Source organism: Rhinolophus sinicus, linkage group LG10 (assembly GCF_036562045.2).
Source record: "Rhinolophus sinicus isolate RSC01 linkage group LG10, ASM3656204v1, whole genome shotgun sequence".
Lineage (NCBI taxonomy): Eukaryota > Metazoa > Chordata > Mammalia > Chiroptera > Rhinolophidae > Rhinolophus > Rhinolophus sinicus.
In genome coordinates, this window is record NC_133759.1 from 71,039,511 (window position 1) to 71,054,503 (window position 14,993).

At 42.4% G+C, this 14,993-nt stretch overlaps 2 non-coding genes across 2 annotated transcripts; both read right to left on the bottom strand.

Moving 5' to 3' along the window:
- Positions 1-14,019: 14,019 nt before the first annotated feature.
- On the bottom strand, positions 14,020-14,092 carry TRNAK-CUU (transfer RNA lysine (anticodon CUU)). The gene has a single exon. It is a non-coding gene; the product is annotated as a tRNA-Lys (tRNA).
- Positions 14,093-14,487: 395 nt separating this feature from the next.
- On the bottom strand, positions 14,488-14,560 carry TRNAV-CAC (transfer RNA valine (anticodon CAC)). The gene has a single exon. It is a non-coding gene; the product is annotated as a tRNA-Val (tRNA).
- Positions 14,561-14,993: the final 433 nt, after the last annotated feature.

The following is a 14,993-nucleotide window of genomic DNA, read 5'->3' on the forward strand; positions in this document are numbered from 1 at the left end:
TTCCTTCTTAGGTAACAACTTGTGTATCTGTGTACATATTCTTCCAGAGTTTTTTGATGAAAAAGTAATTTTATTTTCCTCTATTTTACACAAAAATATAATTACAACTCTTATATTTTGAAGATCTTTCAATCTCAAGACAGAGAAAATTTTCTCAGTCTCTTTTTGCAGCTGCGTACTATTCCTCTGTAGGTGAAACACGGTTTATTTAACACATCATCTACGGTTTCATCTCTTGTTATCACAATTAATGCTGCAGTTAATAAGCATGTAGCAGTCGTTTTGCACTTGTGCACTCATATCTGTGGGACAAATTCCCAGAAGTGAGATTACTGGGTCAAGGCATATATGCTATTGTAATTTTATAGAAATTGGCAAATCACCCAGCTGTGGATCCTACAGGCTGATATTTCCTTTCACCAGCCATGAATGAGATTGCCTGTTTCTCCACTGTTTTGGTCGCAATGGGTTATGTCAGCAAAAAAGCTACACATGTGACACCCCTAATCCCCATCCCCACCCCTGCCTCAACTGTTAAATTTACCAGGGTTCCTTACTGCTGGTCCAGAAGGTAATATCCATTACAGGGTCTGCAGGACACCATCTGGCAAGGGAGAGGAACCCTCTTTTTGTCCCTCACAGGAGCATACTCAGACAAAAGATTGTGGAGATCACAGTGTCACTCTCATTTATGGTCTGTAATCCAATTCTATAGGAAAATATTATCATTTCTATTTTCAGTTCTGTTTCTAGAGAGGCCATCATGTTTTCTTCACTTGCAAAGCCACAGCATCATTGGAAATACCTACACAGTTATTTCTTACTCTGCAAATTTTCTCTCTTGGACAGGAAGAATCCAACCATATATAAGAAATGCAATTTGTATATGATTTTCTATTTGGTTGGTGTCATGGAGTATATACAAATATGCCTGTAGTTTGTGAAGTGGTCTTACAATGATATGTAATTTATATATAAATTATTAATCAACCATCCACTTGAATATTTTCATTTAAAAACCTCACTTGAAAATTATCCCCAAGTTTAATATATTCATGCCTATTTTCTAATGAGTCTATAAAAATACTCCGGTATCCGCTCTTTCTTTAACAGTCACTGGTTTCCTTTTACTAGACTTGCCCAGGTCATTCTCCCAGGGTCTGTGTAGCATCAGACTAGATGGTTCAACTGACATCAAATGCTCACCCCGTTATTTCATTGCCATTTATATCATATCACATGGGTTTAAGGGTGCAAGTCCCCCAGATAAAAGACAAGTCTCAGTCACATGCTGGTGTCCTGGGTGGTGTGAATTTTGGGTAAGGAGGAAGACAAAATGTCAGCCAGAGCAACCTAATTCTGGAGGACTGCCTGCAAAAGGAACAGTGGCCAAAAAGATGACCCCAAATGACCTGCTCCTCCATTCTGTGTCAGGACCAACTGGCTTAAAGTCACTGGATATTTTGGGAAACCCTCTCTGCTGTCAATTAAGTGGTTTAGTGTCTAAGGGCAAAGGGGAGGCTTTTGAATGTGGAAAAGAATGCATACTTTTGTTTGTGATTAACATGCAACACATTATAGTTGTAAATGTTGTCGATGAAAAAACATCCAGCCTCAGAGAAAGCTTATAAGAGTTTATTTGAGCAAAACTGACGAAAATTGCTGGGAAGCAGTCTCAACGGATTGAGAAAATGCTCCGGAAAACGGCCATTTTGCAAATTATTTTATACATGAGAATCAAAGGATAAAGGTTAACATGAAATCCATTGGTGGTAGATTAAGGGGGTGGGAGAAAGCAAAGCAGGGAAATCCTGGGATTGGATAAAAAGCAAAATGGAGAGATACACACTTCTTTTACATTGGTGGGTACAGGATAGTTAATAGCATTTTACAGCACATAGAGATAATATTTGGGGAACAAAATAACAATATGGGATTTTGTAGTTTCCTGCTCTGGTGAGGTGGGTGGTGCCCCCTGGGGGGATCGGGAAAGGGATTACTCTGACATTCCAAGGGTATGTTATCTTAGATGCAAAAAGACAGATAGGCTCACTTAAGGTAAAGATTGACCTTTGTCAAGGAAGCTCCAGGCCAAGGATGTGACTTCCCATCGTAGCACACCTTAGTTAGGAATTTTTATGTTCACATCATCCTATGTGGTTATTTTCAGTCTCCTGAGCTTGTCAGATTTAATATGTGGCCCCTTTTCCATGCACAATGTTAAAGCCTAGTTATTCTTAAGCTTTTAAATTCAACTTATAAATGATTTCTTATAACTAGCAATTTTTGAAAGAACAGGAACAATCCCTTCCACTGGTTCTTTCATGAATTAAGGAGTTATCTGGAACATCTAAAGCCATTGGTGATATTCTCTTAGACGTTTCAAATGGCAATTACAGACTTATCTATCTGATCCCTCATTTAGTGGGAGGAGAGGGACTCACTGGTTAGGTCACACCACTGGAATGCAGAGCAGGTATCTAAACCTCCATTTCTGCTGCAGACTCCCTCCCTCCTGTAACCGCTAACCCACAGCACTTAGAAAACCCAGTGTATTGTTTAATTGCAGTCTTCTGAATGAACCTATGAACCTATGTGCTCATCCATATGTTCTTAAAAACTCTGCATTGAGGTCCTACTGTGTTCCTCATTAGCCTAGGAGTCCTCTAAGACTGCAGATCCATCCAGTGTCCTCCACTCACTTTTCTATCCACTTGCGAACAGAAACAGCAAATGGTGCAGATGAGTCATCAGGATGCAGGGCCAAGGAGGTATAGCTGTGACTCCTTACCCTCCAAGCCCTTGGTCTTGCCTCTGTCCTTGAACCCACCAACCCCCTCCTATTCTGCTCCCTCTTCCCAAGTCTTGTTCCCTAGTATCTTTGGAAGGCTGGCTCTTTCTTATCTTCCTGACTCAGCTCAGTGTCACCTCTTCTGATGCATCTTTCCTGGCCCATCTCTCTCTAATGTTGTCCTCTTTATCAGACACTTGACTGCCACTTTATCAGATCACCCTCTCTAATTTTTTCACAGACTTTATCACTTTCTGAGATTACTTCTCTATGTGTTTATTTTAATTGCCTATCAGGCAATTAAGGTAAACAGGAGGGAGTATCTCTCACTGCATAATGAATAAATGGATGAAGTTTCCTGTTAGTACTGGAATACTTTAGGTTTGTTGCAAGGATGCAAATGAGTCATTATGTTTCTGGGCTGTGGTGATTTTCCTAGGTTCTTGTCTTCTTGAGGGAAAGAATTCAGTCAAGAGACAGACTTTTGTGCAAGTATAGGATAGTAAGAAGTTTATTATTAGTAAAGGCGGATCCAAGATGTGGAGCGGACTGATCCCAAGACGGGGAAAGACCTCTACATTGTAAGGAGACTTTTACTATGGGTAGAATTGCCTCCCCCTCTCCCTTCTCCTTATCTTTCTCCCTGCTGAGGTGCCCAGTCTTCCCTTTTGGTTCTCAAGGTAGTTTCTGTCAATTTTCTTTTTGTGATTTGTTCGAGCAGCTCACTAAAATGGTCCTGACAAGTAGGATGTATATTCTGATAAGCGGGATGTCTTCCTTCCTTCTCTGGCTTTTAACAACACATTTCTTTGACTCAGGGGCATGTGTGAACCTGGAGTCCTGCTGGGCTAGTAAAGCATTGGTGCCCTGAGAGAGGGCAGCTGCAAGGGGTCTTGACCCAAGTAGGAGCAGCAGCAAGGGGCTTTCTAACCGGGGCTAGGTCTCTCCTCCTGTTTATTTCTATCGATCTGATATAGGATCCTGGTGAGACAGGTTAGCATGTCGTTAGGTAGACATGGAGGTCCCTGGTGGAATAAACAAAAGACAGCCATATCTTTAAACTCCAGGTTCTGGAAAGCCTCCTTCACTCCAAGACAAAGATATAAAAACATGCCTTGAGGTTAATAAGTTATCTCAAATCCCTTTTGGCCAGACAAAAGAGCAGATCTGATAGATAGGAATAGGTTATTTCGTTAATCCCTTCAGGATGGGCAAACACGACAAACCTGATAGATGAATTCCATTAGAAGGCTCCAGCCCCCTTCCCCAAGCAGGCAAGGGAAGGTATAAAAGAATTTTTGCCTCAGTCATGGGGCACCCCCATTCAGGACCCCCTCCCACTCGGGAGCTCTGACCCTTTGCTTTCAATAAACTATCCTCTTTTTAAAACTCTTTGCCTCTCCTGGGTCCGTGTTTCCATTCTTTGGCTTCACGAGACAGGATCCCAGCACTCACTCACTCAAAAGTCCCCTACATCATCTGGGGACTCACAGAGAAATATTCCTGCATCACTGGTAACTGGTGTGTTCCCGAGATCGTGATTTCTCAGTCGCTTCAGATCGGAGAGGCAAATTTAAGCAGCAGCACACAGTTTTATTGTAAAATGCAAAAGAAAAGCTCTCCAGAGAGACTGGGAGATCCGAAAATGGAATGCCCCACAGGCTAAGCTGCGCCGGGGACTATATATCCTTGAGTCTGCAATCTGTAAGTTGTTTAGCAGCTGATTGGCCCCCCTGTACCTGGGCTGTTGTCCTGGCTGACTCTGCAGTTTGATGTGGTAGCCCCTCCTGTCCAGTTCCCGTCACATTTTTCTGTCAGCTGCTTTGAAACTTTTCTTTGGCCTTGATGTCCTCCACCATGGTTCCATCCCTGACTGCCCACAATTTTTCCCATCTCACTTTAAAACTGTTTTCCTGGGCCTTGATGTCCTCCACCGTGGTCCTGTCCCTGACTGCCTATGTCTTTTTTATCTCATATCTACCTACCCTATCAAATGTATGCCCAGCACCAAGAATCATGCCTAGTCCATAGTAAGAGCCCAATTCGTACTACCTATACTGTATTATTTCCTACACCTCAAAGGTCTGCAGAGTACCAGAGCAGAAGGGGGATGTCAGTAGACCGTAGAAGGATAGTCTGTGAAATCTGAGGATCATCAAGAAAAGAGTGAGTGGGGTGGGAAGTGGTAGAGATGAAACAGGAATGGTGGAAAGGAGAAAATTGTTGCAGCTGGGTGATGGCTACTTGGGGTTTCAGAATACCATTCACTCTAATTTCCTAATAAAAATGTTTAAAAATATAACAAAAAGTAATACAATTACTTTTTAATGAGAGATTAAAAATTTAGGTGCACACTTTTAGGGAACAATGATTTGTAATGTTTATTTGAAAAAAAAAGTAATGATCTAGCAAAGCTACAATTAAATAGAACCTTCAATGTGAACTCACATCCTTTAAACTATTTCCCTAAGGTAACTCGTGAGTGGAGGAGCCAGGGACCGTCAGCCCATGCAAGACCCTGGCACCATCTTTTCTTTTACTCTTCACTGAAAAAAAATTCGAGCTCCCTGAACATTCCCCTGCATCCTTGGGCAGGAAAAATTATAGCGAGCTCGGAGTGTGAGTTGCTGCCAGGAAACAAAAGATGCTTTCAAATTGTCAGGGCAATGCTGAAAGTGCTACAGTGTAAAGGTCCCACTGCTCGCCACACTAAAGTCAACACTCAAAACTCAAGATGTGAGGTTGGTAGAAAGAAACGCAGGTTTATTCCAAAATGCCAGCATTAAGGGAAGACAATGGACTCCCTGTCACAAAGACTGCCTTTTTCTCCTAATGTTGCCAAAAGGTTTTATAGACACACAAGGACAGGCAAAACAAAGGAAGTTGGCCAGGCAACTTCAGGAAAAGGCGCTTCCTAGAGACTATTCTGCCCCAGGGTCAGGAGTGAACCCCACACAGATGCACACAAAAAACCTCCCAAGTTACCTGGCCAGGTGTACACACTGGTCAGAAGTAAACAGAATCCTTGGACCTGGTATGCATAGTAAATGCACAGTAAATAATCATCAATGTTTGGGGGGGAGGAGAGGAAAGCAAAGAAAGGGAAATAAAACTTTTTTCAAAAAGTCTCAAGCCAAACCATTTGCAAATCGAATTACATCAGAGGTTTAAATTTTAAAAATAGAAGATATAGGGACACTGTTACAAAAGGACAAAGTGTAAAGGGGTTCCCATTGACAAGCAGCTACAATTTCAGCATCAAAAAGAGAATAATAGCACTAATTGAAACAAGACAAGTCTAGAAAAGATATAAAGTCATAATCACAAGTTAGCATTGTCGATGAAAAAACATCCAGCTTAAGAGAAAATCTATAAGGGTTTGTTTGAGCCTAAATGACAACAATTGCTGGGAAGCAAAATCTGAACAGATTGAGAAAATGCTCTGGAAAACGGCGGTTTTGCAACTTATTTTATACGTTAGAATCAAAGGAGGAGGGTTACATGAAATCCATTGGTGGTAGATTAAGGGGGGGTGGGAGAATGCAAAGCAGGGAAATCTCTGAGATTGGATGAAAAGTATATTGGAGAGATAAATACTTCTTTTACAGTGGTGAGCACAGGATAGTTAATAGTTAGCATTATACAGCACATACAGATGATAATTAGGGGACAAGAATAACAATGAGGGACTCTATAGTTTCCTGCTCTGGTGTGGCAGGGTTGTGCCCTGAGGGTCCTGGAAAAAGGATTACTCTGACATTCCAAGAGTAGGTTATCTTACATGCAAAACGACAGTAATAGACAGTCTCACTTAAGGTAAAGATTGCCCTTTGCCAAGGAAGCTACAGGCCAAGGATGTGACTACCAGCCATGACCTGCTTTTAGTTAGGAATTTTTATGTTCAGACCATCCTATGTGGTTAATTTTGGTGTCTTGAGTTTGTGGGGCCTGCTATACAGGCCTCCCCTGAGCTTGTCAGGTTTAGTATGTGGCCCGTTTTTTGTCCACAGCATTAACTGCAAACCAAAAGAAATATGACTCACACAAGCCTGTTGCCCAGCCCAACTAGTGCTTTCGGGTTAATTGTGTTTTGGATTTGTTTACTGTCTCCACAAGGAAGACGATGAGAATTCTTAATATTAGTTGAGGCACAGATCAAAATCCACCAGAAGAGTGACAGGACTGAGGGAAGGTCCTGGCCTCCCAGAGTCCTGGGGCCACCAACGAGATCAGCTTGGAGAGTGGTCAGGAGATACTCTGGCAATCCACAGCCTGGGGTGGGGGGAACTGTGCTGATTCATTTCAAACCAGTCAGTAAAACATGAGGTAAACAAAAGAAATTGGGTCAGCAGGGGAACCTGGAGAATTCTTCCAAGTGGGGTCCGGAATTCTTCACTCTTCACTCCTCTTAATCTCTAAGTTCCATGGCTGGGCCATGGCCTAATAAAAGTGTACCTGAAGAAGGACTGCCCAAGCCTGCATCCCCTCCCCAGGAAGCGCCCAGGCTCATCCCCTAGAAACAAATCTAAAATGCCTAAACCCTCATAAAAAGTTGATAAAACCCAACTGGTATTAATTGGTTCTTTACACTTGCGGGAATTGCCAAAGTCCATTAGTTGAACTCTAGCCTAATTATAATGCAATTAGAATGGAATGAACATTAAGGCTTGCCCCCCACCCTTATTAACCCTCTTCTGCCTCATCAGAAATGCCTTCCTTCTATTGATGTAATTGCTCCCCTCCTCCTTCTCATAAATATCCATTGCCTCTGTCTCCTAATGGGAACACTAATTGGGTTTCTATCTGAATCAATGCTTCCAGAATAGTTATTACTATTGATCTCAATAAATGCTTGTTACCTTTCACACTTAAAAGGCCCTTTTATTTTTATGTTAATTCCCATCTTACACATAGGTGTGACAATTAAGTTCGTGAACTTGTTGCAACAATGTTGCTAACCTTTTTTGATATCAGAGGGATTATTCCTTATGAATTTGTACCAACTGGACGAACAGTTAACCAAGTTTACTATTTGGAAGTGCTGAAAAGTCTGCGTGAAAAATTTAGACGACCCGACCTTTTCACCAACAATTCTTGGCTCTTGCATCACGACAATGCACCAGCTCACACAGCACTGTCTGTGAGGGATTTTTTAGCCAGTAAACAAGTAACTATGGAACACCCTCCCTACTCACCTGATCTGGCCCCCAATGACTTCTTTCTTTACCTGAAGATAAAGGAAATATTGAAAGGAAGACATTTTGATGACATTCAGGACATCAAGATTAATACGACGACAGCTCTAATGGCCATTCTAGAAAAAGGGTTCCAAAATTGCTTTGAAGAATAGACTATGTGCTGGCATTGGTGCATAGCTTTCCAAGGGGAGTACTTCGAAGGTGACTGTAGTGATTTTCAACAATGAGGTATGTATGTAGCACTTTTTCTAGGATGAGTTCACGAACTTAATTTTCCAACCTTGTATACTAAAAATCAATGTCAGGCCCATTTCTTTATCATTGCTCTATCTACTTATTTGCATACCTTCCCAGAATTTAAAGATGCATTCACCCAACAAGGAAGGCCATGGCCCAGCCATGGAATTTAAGAGATTAAGAGGAGTGAAGAGTGAAGAATTCCGGACCCCACTTGGAAGAATTCTCCAGGTTCCCCTGCTGACCCAATTTCTTTTGTTTACCTCATGTTTTACTGACTGGTTTGAAATGAATCAGCACAGTTCCCCCCACCCCAGGCTGTGGATTGCCAGAGTATCTCCTGACCACTCTCCAAGCTGATCTCGTTGGTGGCCCCAGGACTCTGGGAGGCCAGGACCTTCCCTCAGTCCTGTCACTCTTCTGGTGGATTTTGATCTGTGCCTCAACTAATATTAAGAATTCTCATCGTCTTCCTTGTGGAGACAGTAAACAAATCCAAAACACAATTAACCCGAAAGCACTAGTTGGGCTGGGCAACAGGCTTGTGTGAGTCATATTTCTTTTGGTTTGCAGTTAATGCTGTGGACAAAAAACGGGCCACATACTAAACCTGACAAGCTCAGGGGAGGCCTGTATAGCAGGCCCCACAAACTCAAGACACCAAAATTAACCACATAGGATGGTCTGAACATAAAAATTCCTAACTAAAAGCAGGTCATGGCTGGTAGTCACATCCTTGGCCTGTAGCTTCCTTGGCAAAGGGCAATCTTTACCTTAAGTGAGACTGTCTATTACTGTCGTTTTGCATGTAAGATAACCTACTCTTGGAATGTCAGAGTAATCCTTTTACCAGGACCCTCAGGGCACAACCCTGCCACACCAGAGCAGGAAACTATAGAGTCCCTCATTGTTATTCTTGTCCCCTAATTACCAAAAGCAGCAGGCCTTGCAGGAGGGAAGGTACAATGTAGCTTCGAAGGCTTAAGACTTGTTAACCTTGCCCATTATTTCTATTTTTTCTAGGGAAACAACTGTAGAGCTTAAATTTTCACATGATTTGTGCTAGATTGATAGCTATGAGCTAAAGGATTAAACCAGCAAAATGCATTCAAAGTATATAATATTTGAATATATTTTCGTCAAAATGTAAATTAAAATATAAATAGGTAAAAAAAGGAAAAAATTTACATATGCTTTCAAAATAATTGTTTTTTATAAATTATGCAAAATTATCTATTAAAAATAAAGGGGAAATTGAAGTTAATGAATATCAAATTTTAAGTCAATGATATTTAAATAAAGCTGAAAACTTTATTAAATTTTAAAAATGTAATTAAACCTTTTAAGTATTTTATGAAAATGAAACTCATCAATCCAGAATTGGGATGAGGTTTAATGCACGTTATATGTTTATCTACATATGTGCAAATTTAAGAGTAGTATCAATGGTTTAATATTGCAAAATGTTTTTCTATCGCCAAGGCTGATTCCTGTAGACCTAGGGAGCCAGGAATTGGAACTTTTTTTTTTTTTTTAATTGCTGGACGTGACTGTTTTCACGGCCCACAAACGGGTCACACTCTGCAGTTTGACAAAATTTATTACCCGGGGATACCGGGGAATTTATATTCTGGGGCGGACAGTTCTAAAGGCTGACCTGACAGGGGGAAGTGGCAGATGTGAGCAATGACTAGGATTATGAATCTTGTAAGAATCAGGGAAGGCTACCAGGAGGAATCTGTTTCCATAGTGTAGTGGTTATCACGGTTGCCTAACACATGAAAGGTCCCTGCTTTGAAACTGGGTGAAAACAGATGACTGAGACTTTTCTTTATACACCTCAAAAGAGTTTCTAATTAATGAATTTGTGTGCATCAGTCATTTGTCATTGGAGTGTTTATGTGTACAGATGTGTGTGTATTTTATTATAGCTTTATCCGTACTATAGTTTTATCAGTGCTTCTCAGAATGGCGGACAATTTAAAACTTATGAATTATTTATTTGTGGAATTTTCCATTTACTATTTTGGGACCATAGTTGACTAAAAACCATGGATAAAGGGGGGCTACTGTACTTCTTTCTCCTCTCATCTAAAGCAGAAATCTGGGAGCCCCTCTTCTGGTGAGGGTACAAACCATGCATCCAGCTCCGTCATCGGCGCCTGCCTCTCCTGTCTTTTCCAATCCAATACCAGTTCACTTAACCAGGATACTCCACGTCTCTAGGTCTGTGGTGCAAAGAAGGTGGCCTATGTCATTAGAAACTGCTTTCAAAGGACTTACAATCATGACCAATTAAAAAGCAACAGAAAGGCGGGAATGCCACACAATGACAAATGAAATATTAAAAAGTGCAAGAATGAGTTGGAAATGTATGATGAAAGTAAGGCCAGGGAAAAGTGTTCACAAGCAGATAGGAGCCGGAGCAATATACACACCATCAAGAGCACGTGGTGTGACTGTGTCCTGTGGTAGGTGCCTCCTTCAGAGGAACCTAACAATCCTCCTGGTTCCTTCAGAGGAACCTAACAATCCTGTTTATGGGTGAGGCTACTGAAACTGACACAACATATAAAGTGAGGAAACGCGGGGTTGGGGAAATAGTAGACAAAGGATGTAGAAAGGAAAAGAAACAGGGCACGGGGGACGGGGTAATTACAGTCAGCATAGCGGGGAAAGTAGCTAGCTCTGCCAACGGACTGCTGGGGACTGGATGGTTAAGCAGTAACCCGGCCGCTCCCGCCCCCCCGCGGACAGCGATTGCAACACCTCCACAGGACAGACACCACCACGAGCAGGTCTAGATTTTTCTACCCTGACTGGTTTTCTATCCTTCTTTCACAGCGCTTCTGCCTAACTTGAAAGTCAAATAAATAAAACATCATAGTGGTAAATCAAATTCTCTTTACCGTTTCATACATGGAAAAAATTTTTACATATGCTTTCAAAATAATTATATATTTCTTATAAATTATGCACAATTATCTATTAAAAATAAAGGGGAGATTGAAGTTAATGAATATCAGATTTTAAGTCAATGATATTTAAATAAAGCTGAAAACTATTAAATTTTAAAAATGTAATTAAATATTTTAAATATTTTATGAAAATAAAACTCATCAATTCTAGCATTTAATGTCCAGAATTGGGATGAGGTTTAATGCATGTTATATTTTTACCTACACATGTACAAATTTAAGAGTAGTATCAATGGTTTAGTATTGCAAAATGTTTTTCCATCGCCAACGCTGATTCCTGTAGACCTACGGAGCCAGGAATTGGAACCAAGGCTGAGTCCTACCAAAGGACCCTTGATATGTCTGTGACCTGGGAGCCCCTCTCCACCAGAGAGCCCAGAGCAGGAGGCCCTTCTTGTCCAAGTCTAGTTCAAGGTTAACAGGGACTTGCAGGTGGCCCAACCCATGGATGTTTTACCGCTTTCCCTTACTAGGCCATAATTGGATTCTACCAATCTGTCTCTCCCTTTTTGTACATTTTGACTCCCTTGGCCTCTGTGGAATCTTGGTTGCTGGCTTTCCTTCTCTTCCGACTTCTTCTCCATCTACAGCTTGACACCCTCTATTCCCACATCTGTGGCTCCAACAATGACAGCTTTGTCCAAACTTCTGATTCATGTGTCTTGGCCATGTCCTTTTAGACATCTCCTAACCTCTAACTGATTGAACTCATTATAGTAGTCCCCCCTTATCCAAGGGGGGGTATGTTCCAAGACCGTCAGTGGATGCCTGAAACCAGGATAGTACCAAATCCCATATATGTTTTTTTTCTATACATACATACCTTTTCACTTAAAGGAAGCACTTTACATCTTCTCTGTGGCATATCTGAATTGCCAGCATCACTACTCTTGCCCTTTGGGGCCATTATTAAGTAAAATAAAGGAGACTTGAACACAAGCACTGAGATACCCCACCATGCAGTCTGGTAATCCAGATGGCTACTAACTGACTAACGAGCATATACAGCATGGATACCCTGGATAAAGGGACGATTCATGTCTTGGGTTGGAGGGATTGAGATGGCATGAGATTTCATCATGCTACTCAGAATGGCTAACAATTTAAAACTTATGAATTATTTATTTGTGGAATTTTCCATTTACTATTTTGGGACCATGGTTGACTAAAAACCAAGGATAAAGGGGGGCAACTGTACTTCTTTCTCCTCTCATCTAAAGCAGAAATCTGGGAGCCCCTCTCCGGGCAAGAGTACAAACCATGCATACAGGTCCTTCACGGGCTGCTGCCTCACCCCTGCACCAGCCACCTTTTGTCTGGACTACATCTGCCCTTCCAGCCCCTCTCCCTGACAGAGCCTCCCTTCCCTCACACCTCGTGCTCATCATTTCTGAAGGATCTCTCTAAAATACAAATGAGAGCGAGTCCCTTTGCTTCTGCGGCCTTTCATTACCACTCTTGATAAAGACCAAAGATCTTACCAGGGTCCCATGCTTTTCCTGAACATCTGAACTGATAACATTGACTCCTCTGTGCCAAGAGCAGTGTAGGTCACTTACTCAGAGGGGGATTTCAAACCGAGCCTGGCGGGCGAGGCTGCAGTGGCATCTGTGGAGGAGAGAAAAGCAGGAATTGTAGCAAAAAGCTCCCAGGAGCCCTCAGTTTGTTGGGAGAAAGGGAAGAGAAATCTGTCCACTTTGTTTTCCTTTTAATGAGAAAGCAGCATTTTTTTGGCAATGTTTCCCAGTCACGATGGTGGAAAAAATAAAACAAACAAACCCTGAAACTACAATTTGCAAACAAATCCACAAGCATTTGTGCAAGAAGAAATGTCAAAGTTCACACTCTTCCAACACCAGCTTGTTAGGTCCATATGGTCCAAGATAAGACCTTGGCGACAATAACTCCCCAGAGACGCATGAGCCAGGACTGAATTAGCAACTGTCTATTTTACAAACTCTGACCAATTCCTCAGAACTCCCCTGCTTCCACACACTTCTGAGACTGAAGGCAATGCTAGCTTAGCAAGGTTAATAAACCAGCTTTATATGATCAGCAGAATTCTCTTAGGGTCTGCTGTGTATGTGGGGAGACTTCTCCAGCTGGAAAATAGAAAATGGGCTGAATTTTTAGGACTAAAGAAACAATCAATAAGAGGAATGAATTTCAACTGAAGTTAAGGAAAAATTTCGTGACAAGATCGGTAAACTGAGGATGTTTCTGTTAGGGTGTTACAAAACAAAGGATGTTTTTACATTCCTTTATGTGTGGGGGGAATGTAGAGGCTGGAATGTGTGGGGCAACATTTAGCAAAAGATCGACGGCTTAAAAATTGAGCATAAAGAAAACACACTGAAGATGAGGGTCGCACATCACAAAAGGCATTTCTTTCTTTACCCAACATCAGAATCAGGCAGTGGCGGTGAGAGCGCAGAATCCTGACCTCCACCTACACTAAGGTGCTACCACATCAGAGCTACGGTTTGGACACTCACGAACGTTCAGGACGGATTTGCAGTCCCATCACAGCTTTGGGAAGCTACCTGTCCAGTGCAACTCGTGGGGGCACCCGGGAGGGTTGTCAGGTAAAAAGAAGACGCCTCATCATTGGGCAGTAGTAGGTGGATTTTAGCAAGTGCAATGGCAGGAATTTGTTCCCCTCACTCCTGCCCTTGGGCTGGGTGCATTCCAACAAGGAGTCCTGTAGTTCAGCTATTGGCAATCACCTGTCTAGCTCTGACGCTTTCCTTAACCAAAGGAAGGAAGAGCACAGGAGATGCCTTTGTGTCAAAAGTTCATTTCTCAAAATGACCATCGCCCAACGTGGGGCTCGAACCCACGACCCTGAGATTAAGAGTCTCATGCTCTACCGACTGAGCTAGTCGGGCAACTCCCTGAGTACTTCTATTCTGTCTCAGACAAAGATTCATACACAGTAATATGGGCACACTTTAAGAAACGATTGATTCTACAAGTATTACGGAGCGCCCGTTGTGCGCCTGCTTTGTCCTAGTCACTAGGCCCCTCGACGTGGGAAAGATGGCCGAGAGGAATTTGAGGGGAAGAGCAAAAGATTAGCTGCGGTTCAAGACCGCATTTACATTACCAGTACTTATGAAGGGTCGGCTGTGAGCGCGGCTCTGCTGCCGTCCCACTTCTCTATCTGATTCCCCGAAACAGAGATATCGAGACATACACACGCCCTTCCCTCCTTGTGAGGACCACCTCTCCGGATGGTGGGATGAGGAAGCGACTGAAGAACTGAAAACTAGGCCAAAAAGCTTGTTTCCGCCCGGTTTCGAACCGGGGACCTTTCGCGTGTGAGGCGAACGTGATAACCACTACACTACGGAAACCGTTGCAGCTAAAGATTGACTGACACCACCCTGAATCTACACATAGCTCCGAATGCCGGGGCTGGGCAAACCCTGTTGCAGTGGGACTGTGGGCTCCTTACGCCGGCCGGCTGAACTGTGCCGCACTTCGCCGCACTCCTGGAATAGCCTACTATAGTTCACCCACGAAGTTTTGGCACCACACCCCTAGAAAGCACAGGTCCACTTGGAGTTTCCCCACGAGGCAGGGGGAAAATTCTGTGTGCCCAGCCCTGGCATCACACAGCGCCGGCACTCACTGGGGATTCTGAACAAGAATTACGACCCTATAACTTCCTCCGCAGTTTTTTTTTTTTTTTTTTTTTAATGAAAGGACATATTTTTAAAAAGCATTATTTCTATCGCACAAGTCTTTACTAATAAATTTCTATCTACATCCCGGATACGATTCTCT